This window comes from Phyllostomus hastatus, unplaced genomic scaffold (assembly GCF_019186645.2).
Source record: "Phyllostomus hastatus isolate PE091 unplaced genomic scaffold, TTU_PhHast_1.1 phas_contig_17, whole genome shotgun sequence".
Lineage (NCBI taxonomy): Eukaryota > Metazoa > Chordata > Mammalia > Chiroptera > Phyllostomidae > Phyllostomus > Phyllostomus hastatus.
The window spans coordinates 20539715-20547228 of record NW_025333664.1 but is presented as its reverse complement, the minus strand read 5'-3'; positions in this window follow the sequence as shown (position 1 = coordinate 20547228).

Genomic DNA, 7514 nt, shown 5'->3' with positions numbered 1-7514 from the left:
GAGCAGGACCTCTGAGCTGGCTCATGGGGTCGGGCAGCAGCCCCTAGCAGCCCCGCTGCTGTCAGCACCCTCCCTGAGAGGCCGGGGCAAGCAGAGCAGGGAGAGGGCTCCCTCGAGGTGGTGTAAGAGGGGCATTGGGAAAGGCCCAGGGGCACCAGGTCCATTCTACGGTTGCCCAGCACTCGGAGCCTGAACGGCTATGGGTGAGAAAGGAAGTCAGCAGGATCCAAAATAGGTCTATGTTTCGGGAAGTGAAACTGGGTGCCAGGGACACTGGGCCAGAGGAAGACCTGGGCCTCTGGGCTGAGGCTGTTAGGGTGGGGGTCTTCCCCTGCTTCCTCAGCCTGGGGAGGGTGGGTCTTGGAAGTAGGCTCAGGCCTCTCTCATGAGCCCTGCAGCCCTGGACATGTCACTCCAGTTCTCTGACCCTCGGTCTTCTCATCTGTGAAATGGGACCAAGGGTGGTAAACTACCTCACTGGGGACTGGGGAGGTGTGATAAGCCCACACCCTGAAGTCCAGAGGTGTTGCTCAAAAGACAGTAACACTATTCCTGTTCCAGATCCATCTCGGGTGCCTCCCCCTCCAGGAAACCTCCCCAGATCCTTAAATCAGAAGGAATCTCTCCTTCCTAGTGCCCCAACCCCTTTCAACTTCTCTTTGTTTCTGTTCACATGTGTCTTTTCCACTAAAGGAAGCCAGGGCCCCATCCAAGTACTCTTCGTGTCCTCCGTGCCCAGGACGGGGCCTGACAGCCGAGAGGTGGCACACACTGGGGCTGAATGAGGGAACCAAGGGCAGAGGCTAACGTAGGCCCTGGAGTGTCTGAGGTCTGCACCCCGAGAGCCAATTCCTCGGGGTGCCCTGGAGTTGTGGCAAGAGGAGACAGAAGGTAGATAATGTATGTCTCTTTTGAGCCTCAGTTTACTCATCTATAAAATAGGGACTCTTGGGAAAATGGGACCCAAAGCTTCTCTGTTCCAGATCAGTAAAACCCCAGACACCGCAGAGCATGCCTGAAGCAGGGCTGTCCCAAGGCAGGAGCTTTCAGTCCCAGGGGCCCTGCGTTCTCCTTGCCCCAGTTCTTGTCCTGTCCAGAGCACAAGCAGACCTCCGCAGCTGAAAAACTTCTCAGGTAGAGTTGGGGACTTGGACTTAATAAAATCAAGAAATCAAAAATAATGATACAGGTACTAGTCTGCAGGGGCCTCTACATCATCCAGGTTTTGCAGATAAAGCCCAGAAAGGCTAGGCTACTTGTCCAAGGTCACACAGTGAAGTAGGGCAGAGCAGGTGGGGCGCCCAGCTCTCCTCACTCTCGGTCCCAGGGTTCGCTCAGCACGTCTTACAGTCACCACCTTGTGCTGAAGTGAGAATCAGGACGCCCGTTGTACAGAGGAAGCCCTCAGGCTTGGAGAAGAGAAGAGTCCATCCCAGAACCTTTCCCATCCTCCAAAGGCCCTACCCTTGGATCTTCTTACGGGTTCCTGGAGTCCCTTGAAGGCTGGACCTTCAAACCCGGGAACTAAACTCAGAGCGAAGGCTCCTCCAGAAAGGACCTGGGAGGGCCCGTCAGCCCTCCTGTCCTGCCCGGCTCACCCATGAGCTTGCTGCTGGCGCACTTGTGGAAGCCCCACCATGCCTCCAACTGGGCCTCCAACTGGGCAGATTCAGGATGATGAGAGCAGACACCCCGCATGGCCTGTGCTGGGTGCTGGGCCCTGCTCTCTGGGCTTCACCTACATCTGCCCCTTCGAGTCACAGTAACTCCGTGAGGTCAACTCTAGGATCAGCCCCATTTTACACGTGGGGAAACTCATGCACATCCCAGACTGAGCTCAACTTCTGAAAACCTGCCTCTCTCCCAGTGTCCAGCCCAGGCAGGGACACCTGAAGTCCCCAGGGAACCTCGCTGAGAACAGCAGTCACCCCTGACAGCCCCCCACCCACTGCCTCTCGGACCTATGTCCAGTCAAACCTACCTCCTAACCTGGCCACTCCACTGTTCTGTGACCTGAGGCTAGAAACTGGCCCTCTCTGGGCCTTATCTATCAAACAGGTCCACAGGCCAGGCCCGTGAAGAATACAGCACGGTGGCGGAGATTCGTCATCACTGCCCAGCTGTGTGACCTGGGGCTGGAGAACCAGCTTCTCTGGGCTGTGGTTTTCACATCTGTAAAGTGGAAATTTAAAATAGCATCACTCACCTCCTAGGTCGTGAGCGTGACCCCTTCCCTCTGTCTTCCCTACGACATTGCTCGAGCCACTCACCCCACCTCACAGATCTCCCTTTTCCTGTCCACCTGAGCGACCCTAACAACACACGAACTGCAGATTTCTCTCTCCTCTTGAGAAAACCACCTCTCTGAGCCCACACCCCTCCCCTGCTGCCCCTCTTCTCTCCCACCCTCACGGGAGCTCCCTGAAAGCGTGGCCATCCTCCTGTCCCCACTCTTCCCTGAACCTACTCCCGCCCCCGAGGTTTTCACTTCCTCCTCCCAGGAAACCAAGGACCTCGAGCTGTTAAACCCAAAGCCGGCCCCTCGCCCTCATCAGCAGCCCTCCGCGTAGTAGTCGCTTCTCGCTGCTCCTTCACCGCCTCCCTTGCTGGCATTGGAACCTTCTGGTTTTCCTCCTACTTCTCGGGCTGCCCCTTCTCAGTCCCTTTTCTGCTTCTGCCTCCATCTCGCCCCCATCCCTCTGGAGCCACCTCTTCAGCGGGGTGGGGGGGGCCCAGGCTCAGTTCCTGGTCCTCTGTTTCTTTGCATCTGCCCTCCTCCCTGCTTGGCTTTAAAGATGCTTTCTCTGCGGGCCACCCCCACACTGACATCTCCCCCGAGCTCCAAGCCTTGCGTCCACCGGCCTCCCCCACAGCCCCTCCCAGCCTCGCCGCTTTCCTCTCTCCCCGTCTGAGCTGATATTTGCACAGTGACCCGTCCCACCCTGAGCCTTACTCATCCCGTGAATGGCAACGGCCTTCCTCCCGAGGCCCAGGCCACAGCGTCGCTGCCGTCCCGAACTCCTCCCTCTCCCCGCTTCTGTCTCTGTCTCATATCCCACATGGGAAATATCAGCAGATCCTGCCAGCTCCAACTTCTAAATTCATCTTGGTTTCCAGCACTCCTCGCCATCCCCTCAGCCTCCCCGCAGACCAGCCTCCATCACTCCTCTCGCTTCGATCTTTACCCCAGCTGCCTCCCCGTTCTCCGGGCTTCTGCCCCTGCCGCCTGCGGTCTATTCTCCACATGGCAGCCAGAGGGACCCTATTCCAAGGAGAGTCCCACGTTGCCTCCCATACTCACCACCCCGCAGTGGTGCCTGTCACTCAGAAAAGACCAGTCCTGATAAAGACCTTCGAAGCCCTGCGTGCTCCCCTCCTGTCTCTGCCAGCCCCGCCCCCCAACCACCGCCACCCACCCGCCCGAGGTTCACTCCACTCTGGCTCCTGCCTCCTGCTCCTGCCTCCCCTGCCTCCGGGCGTCTGCTTCCCGGAGCGCCTTCACTGAGCCGCACGCCTGCATGCAGAGGTCTCCTTGGCCTCCCCCGGAGCCTCATGCACAGTTTCAGCCTGCCACCAGACACTTCCTGTCCCCTTCTCCCATTTTCCTTCTTTCCTTTAGCACTTACTGGCACTCACATGCTTTCTTACCTATCACGTTTAGAGGTGGGCCCTCCCCGGTGGGCAGGGATTTCCCTCCAGGGCCCAGGTGGTCCTGCTGCCTCTCCGGGGTCCACAGCTGGGCCTGGCCCGCAGTGGGGCTGGGGGGGGGCAGGTTCCCATGCACTTGGTGAAGTGCGTGAGTGGGGACAGCACTGTATGGATGCTGGGTGTGGAAGCCTGGGCTCTGCTTGTGACAAATGTGACCCACTTCTGCCCCAGCCACGCTGGGGCCCATGTGAGGCCTTCCTTCTCTCTGAGGGTCCTCACTGCTTTCCTGCCTCCCCATCCTCTGCCCCTTGGCCCTACGCAGGTCCACTCTACTCTCCTTGATGGACACCAGAAGGGTTTTAAAGCCTGGATCCAGTCATGGCATGCACTCCCCCAAGCCCTTCAGTGGCTGTGCAGGGCCTCTAGTGTAATGTCCTGATTCCCTACACGGCATGGGAGACCCCTGCAGACCACCAGCCCCAGCCACCAGCCCTTCTTCTTCCTCCCTGTGGAGGGCTCTCCAGCCAGGGCCCTCACACCCTGGCCAGGGGACTCCCATGAGGAGGGTGTGCTCCCTGAGGGCCTCAGAGTGCAGTGCTCCTGCAAGGGGCTCTGTGGCGGTCCTCGCGCTCCAACCACCCACTGTGACAATGCCAGACCTACTGAGCACCTGTTACAGGCCGGGCCGAAGAATGGAGCAATGATGAAGACGTTTTTGGTTGGTGCCCAGAGGAGGCACATTTGAGAGTGTCCACCTTACTTTCCCACAGATCCCCTAGCTCTGCCTCTTTGCGTCTTTGAGTCCCTGCTCCCAGGTCCTGTCTCCATGAGGCCTGCCCCCACTGAACCCCTCTCCCCTCTCCCTCCTTTCTTTGTCTTCACCTGTCTCTGCCACTAGAATGTGCCCTCTGGGAAGGGCGGCCAGGGGGTGTGGTTCTACTCTCTGCTCCTTCCCCAGCACCTAGGACAGTGCCGGGCACGGAGGAAACACGGTAGATGCTGCATGAAGGGGCGTGAGGGGCCAGTGCCGTGAGTACAGAAAGCACAGCGGAGAGGTGCAGAGTGAGGGGGGTGGCTTTGTTTTGACTGGAGTGGTCCAGGAGGCCTCTCTGAGGAGGTGGCATTGAGCAGAGACTCAAAGAAATGAAGACTAAGTCTGAAGAGGAGTGTTCCAGGAGGACGAAGCAGTGAATTACAAAGGCCCCGAGACAGGGCTAGCTTGGGGCAGAGCTGACTGAACCAGCAGCGAGGAGGGTGGCTGAGGGCAAAGGGAAAAGTCTTCCTACGTCCTTTTCCAGAGGGTCGGCTGAGGCGCGGGGAAGCTAAGTGGCTTGCTGAAGGCCACAAACAAGGAAGTGGCAGGACTGGGACTGGGACTGGACTTGGGCCCGCTGGGATGTGTGGCCAGAGACTCAGGGCTCCCCTCCCCTGGCGGGGCCCTCCCTGCCACTCTCTGGGACTCACCCCTGCTGTGCCTATTAATAGCTAACCCAGGTGGGGCCCTGCTGGGTCAGGAGCCTCCAGGTATTGGCTCAGCCCTGTGGCCTCCAGAGCAAAACCCAGTGAGTGAGTGAGTGGCAAGGGGCCTGCTGGGGAGCAGCTGGAGCCATGGTCTCCTGCCCCCTTGAACTGACCCACGGCCATTCAGAGAGGCCCACTCACAGTCAAGGGTTCAGAGGCTGTGCAGAAATCGGACCAGGCGGCTCCTGCTCAGACCCTTGCTGGGGCAGGTGGGCCCTCGAGGCGCTGTGGCTGGGACTCGGGCTTTCTCCCTCCCCTGGCCTCTGTGTTCATGCCCTGCTGGCATCCTTGCTGCTCCCAGATGAGGCAGGCCATGCTCACTCGATCCCCCCATGGGGCTTTTGCCGTTGCTGGTCCCTCCGCCAGGTAGCCTTCTCCCCCACTGCCATGTGGCTGGTTCCTGCTTAGCCTCAGGCCTTAGCTCAAATGTCAGCTTCCTCAGAGGGCTTCCCTGACCACCTGTCTAAAGCAGGTCAGGCCCCACCTCTTCTTACTCTCCATCAGAGGGCACTTTTAGGGCCTTAATGGCATTTAACAAAAATGACAGTCGGCCTCTGTGTGGTTTACCTGTCTATTGTCAGTGTCTCCTCAGGGCCTACCACCAGACCTGGAACACAGTAGGTGATCCACAGATATCTGTGGAATGAGGGCATGAGAGTCTACCTCCTCACTGTACAGAGGTAGCAATTGAGGTTCAGAGAGGGTGAGTCACTTGCCCAAAGTCACACAGAAAACCGGAGGCAGAACCAGGTGAAGAGCCCAGCTCAGCTCACCTGAGTTTGTGTCCAGTGCCCTTCATCCTTGACCATGGCTAGCTAGCACTCAGGGCTCGGCCAGTCCCGCCACAGCCTTTCCCATAGGGCCTCCACTCCTCACCAGCGTTCAGCTCTGGGGAGAAGAAAGAAGTGGGCAGAAACGGTGGGAGGGGGCAAGAACAGTGAGTGTCAGAGATGGATGGGTCCTCAGGAGTCACCTAGTCCCATCTGACAAGGTCCTGAGAGGTCGGGCGTCTGGTCTGGGGCCTCTGGGCCTCGAAGCCCATGGTTCCGGCTTGCCCTTGCCTGTCTGAGCGAGAAGGGGTTAAATTTTGTGCTTGGCTCCTGGCTCACTGTGGACTGTGGCTGGGACAGAACATCTGTCTGTTGCTATGGTTGCCGTACACTTGAAGGGGATGGCTGGATAATTATGGCAAATGCTGCGGAGCGAGTGAGCGGTACCCAGAAGTGGCTCAGGACCCTCAGCGGCCCAGCACGGTGGCAGGCCACAGGCCCCTCATCTGGCCAGTTCATTGTGGGCCCCGTCCCCAGGTTCCAGCTCCTTGACACGACGGAGGGGAGTCAACCAGAGCCACCTCGGCCTTTGCACAATGAATGGGCCTGGGCACGGGTCTCCTGGAAACGCTATAGCAGGGCAGGCACTGGCAGCCTTGGGCACCATAGCCTGAGGGCAGGGGGCCAGCTGGCAGAAATGGTGAGCTCTGATAATGCCCTGGTGCCTCTGTGCTCTCCACTGGGGGGAAGCCCAGTCACCCTTCTTTGACCCCATGGGTCCTAGGGAGCCCCTGAGGCAGCAGGCGGAGGCTGGCTGCCTGAGTCCTGGCCTCTCTGGTCTGTGTGTCCACTGGGCAACGCAGGTGGCCCCCTGGCCCTGGAGCTCCACCCTCATCTGCCCATGCAGGGTAAGAGTGTGTCCCTGGCAGGGCTGAAGGAGCTCTACGTGGGACAGGGTCAGGGCAGAGGTGGCTCTGGGGCAGGAAATGGTCGCCCCTCCCTGCCTCATCAGACAGCTGGTGAACCTCAAGCTGTCATGGACTCATAACCTGTAAAGTGTGGTCCCTGGTGGGGTTGGAAGCTGCTCGGCACAGTGGCCAATCACAGGGTTTGTCCTGGGACCCAGCAACCCCTGTCAGCTGAGCTGTGGGCAGGGCCGAGGGGCTTGCAGCTTGACTTGGCCTGGGAGGGTTCCATGCCTCCCGCCCTGTCCCCACCACCCGAGGCCAGAAGCTCAGCTTCCTGAAGGCTCTATGCAGACTCACCAACCAGGAAACCCCAGAGGCCTGGGAGCAGCTTCTTCCAATGCCATCTGCAATGACCCAGAAACGGAGAAGTGGGCCTTCCTCAAGGTCACCCTTACAAGTTCCTGGCTCTCCCCATGCCTCTGCCGCCGCCTCCTGTCAACTTTTCCCCTCTCCTCCCATCTACTTCCCTCGAGTAACAGTCGCAACAATAATCCTAGACATTGTGCAGGTGCTCAGCTCTCCATGCACTAGCTTATTTACTTCTTTCAACAATCCGCAGCGAAGGTGCCATTGTCGATGTTGTTCTCAGACAGGGAATATTCAGGCA